Here is a 3,589-nt window from a genome sequence, read left to right on the forward strand (position 1 = left end):
ATATAGGTAAGCGTCGAAAAATCATAACGAGTACAATTAAGAAGAAAGACCTTCAAGAATGAGGAGGAGGAGGAGAAGTTGGATTTCCACGACGGAGATCTTCAATTAACTGAGAGAGCTCTTTGCGAGAGGATTCTCGGCCAAACATGAATCCATACCTAAACAGCGCGAATTTAATTCAGATTAGGTTCGTAGCAAATTAGTTAGAATGAGAGTTTAGAAATAGTTACCAGAAGGAAACGGTAGAGAAAACACCAGCGGTGGCAACGGTCTGAAGTAGGGTGATCCTCTTCTCCATTTTCGCTCTCGTATTACGCAAACCGATCGATGAATGTAAGATCCTATCGTCAGTGGACATATCGAGTACCGATTAGCTAGTTGGACTTTCAACACCGCTAGGCCCAATTTACGCAGAAAATGATGCAGAAACCCATTGACGCAGAGGTTAAATTGCGAGAATAGGGGAAAAGTCTAGTAAGTCACGAGAAAAACCCTAATTTGAGATTTGTGAGATGAAATGGAGAATTGAAATTGAGAATACCTTTTGAACAAATTTGAGAAGAAAATAGAAGGAGAAGAAAATTTGAGAAGGAAATAGAAGGAGAAAAAAAAGAATAGGAAAAGGATTCTGAAATGGAAATTGGAAAGAAACACAGTAAAATAAGTGAATATTTTTTAGACTTAAATATTTTATTTTATTTTTTAAAAGTTATTATATAGAATAGGTGACACTCTGTCTGTAGCTAAAAGAAATTATAGTGACGGTAAAATAATATCACTAAAACTTGAGTGTTACAGTAGATCATTTTTTTTGTAGTGACAATTTATATTTTATTGATATATTATATATGTTCTATTACATATACTAATAACGTGGTAAAATTTGTGATATACACAAATATATACATATAAAAATAAAAGTGTAAGAAAATTGATTGTAAATTTTTTGTTTGTCTTAAATTGTAAAATATTATTTATGCAACAAACTCTCTTGGCTTCTTTATTTAAGTTGTCTATATTTCTTAAGAAAATAATTAATTGTGATGCGATAAATAATAGTAAATTAGTGGAAAAAACTATAATTAATGGTTCATTAAATTGAAAATTGGTTTGAAATAATTAATTACAAATGCAACAATTTTTTTTTTGGGAAAAATACAAATGCAACTATTAATATGAGAAATAGGGAGTAGCAAGGAGGTTGCTATTTTTATGCAACTAACTCTGTCTTCCAAACTTTTAAAATTATAATGTTTGGCAGACCCTAATATTAAAGATAAAATGAAGTATTGAATGAATGCAGATTTGAGATATATGTATTTTATTATTGTTCTCATAAACCTTTCATTCTATTTTGATGCAAGGAAGTAGTAATAAAATAAAAAAGTAATTATTTTTTAAAAAAATAAAGTAGTTGAGAGATAAGCAATGTGAACCACAATACCAAACACAATTCCTAAGTTTGAGATAACAAATTATTAATAATAATAAATTTATCGCATTAATTAATAGAAAAGATATATGAATTGAGATAAGTAATTAGTATGGAGCTCATGCCGAGATAATTACCGATAAAATTTTATGGATTATCTTTTTAAATGATTTTTAGTTGAATATGATTTATTTGATTTTTTAATTCATATGATTACATATAGATGACATCTAAACACTTATATAGATTTGTGCTAAAGATTCAAATTCCATATTTTAAATTTTTTTTATAAAAAAGAAAGATGAGAAAAAAAATCAATCGATTTCAAATTTAAGCAAAATGTTTTTCTATTTGTAAAACGTTTAATATATTTTTTACATCATGCAAAAAGGTTCTAAACACTTTATATATGAATATTGAATATTATATAGATTGTAAGGGGGAAAATGAATGATTTTATTAAAAGGTATGTTGAAAGGATTGGGCATCAAAAGTATACCAACGTTTTAAATTTTTGGTAGAGGAGTGTATATTCAAACCAATTAAGATAAAAACTATAAATTGATAAAAAAAAATTAAAAATCATACTAAATCAAATGTTATTTGATGTATTTAAATCTTATTTAGTGATAAATGTTCGGATTAGATCGAATTTTTGATTCATCTTTTAAAATCAAACCAAAACACAAATATAAATTTGAATATTTTTTTATGAGATATTATTGCATTAATATATATAATTTTTTGTTATTTTTAGAGGTGTATTGAATTAAGAACTGAATTTTTTTTTAAAACATTAATATGTGATGCTTGATGTATTCAATCAAGATTTTAATATAATTAAAATATGTCTTGAGATATTCAATTATGACTGTTTAAATTTTTTAAACAAAGTGTAGAAATCTAACGGTATTCAATCAAAACTTTTTACAACTTACTAAAAATCTTGTGATATTCAAGATCTTTTAAATTTAAATGGATTCTTTTCAAAAATGGATTTCATGGGATTTGGTTAGACTTTTTAGTGAGTTTTGAGTAGGAAAAAGTCTTTAGAATTTAAAATTAATGGTTAAATATATTTTAGTCCCTAAAAGATCTCCATTCTTATAAAATGGTTAGGACAAAAACTGGACAAATTTTTTTATAGAGACTAAAAAATATTTGGTGATTGGGGTTAGTGTACGCTAATAATATTTAGAGTAATATGGTCAAAAAAAGTGCATGAAGGAAACAATCAAATGCATTCCTTGTAATTTGTAAAATTATTGTTATACTATGTGGTTGTGACATTAGATGGTAAAACATGTATTTATAGGAGTTCTAATTAAAGATAACAATAGCTGGAAATTGCAATTATATTCAATAGGGTGAAACTAGTGATTTTTCTGATGTTTTTTCTATACAATAAAGGGGGAAAAGATGTACTAAAGAAAAACTCAATATAGAAAGAGTGGTCTTAGAATAATAGCCTTAATATAGGGGTGCTAATTAAAGATATTGGCCACCACTCTTCATTATTGTGTTCTTCTTTCATACATCTTTTCCTCCTCACCATAATTTCTATATCTTCTTTATTTTTTTCTATCTCTCTTTTCATACCTCATCATCATAATCTTCATATCTTTTTTCTTTTTCTTTATATATTTTTTCATACTTACTTTCCTCCTCACATAATCTTTATATTTTCTTGTCTCCTCATGAAATCTATGTATCCTTTTGCCCTTGATTTCAAACTCATTTTTATTTTGAGAAGATCTTCTATGATGCGATCTCCTATCTATTTGATTCACCAACTATTCTCTCAAGGTATTCACTTCCACTTATGATTTCAAGAGGTCAATAAGTACAACAATAATCAAGCAAATAATAAGAACAAATTAAGAAAATAAAAATAAGACCCTTACCACTCACTAAGTGTTTACACTCAAAAAATGTATTACTCGTGCATATCACTCAATGACGACTTTTTTCAATGATGTGCAATGTTGCCTTTTTACACTCAAACTCCTCTTTTAAGTTATTAAAAAGAACCCAATCAAGAATACAAACCAAAGAATCCAAACACAATATAATAAGTCCACAAAAGTTATCAACACAAGATTATAAGAAGGAAAACTCTAAGACAAAACTAAGAGAGTTTAAAATGAGAAATAAAAA

Source organism: Cicer arietinum, chromosome 1 (assembly GCF_000331145.2).
Source record: "Cicer arietinum cultivar CDC Frontier isolate Library 1 chromosome 1, Cicar.CDCFrontier_v2.0, whole genome shotgun sequence".
Classification (NCBI taxonomy): domain Eukaryota; kingdom Viridiplantae; phylum Streptophyta; class Magnoliopsida; order Fabales; family Fabaceae; genus Cicer; species Cicer arietinum.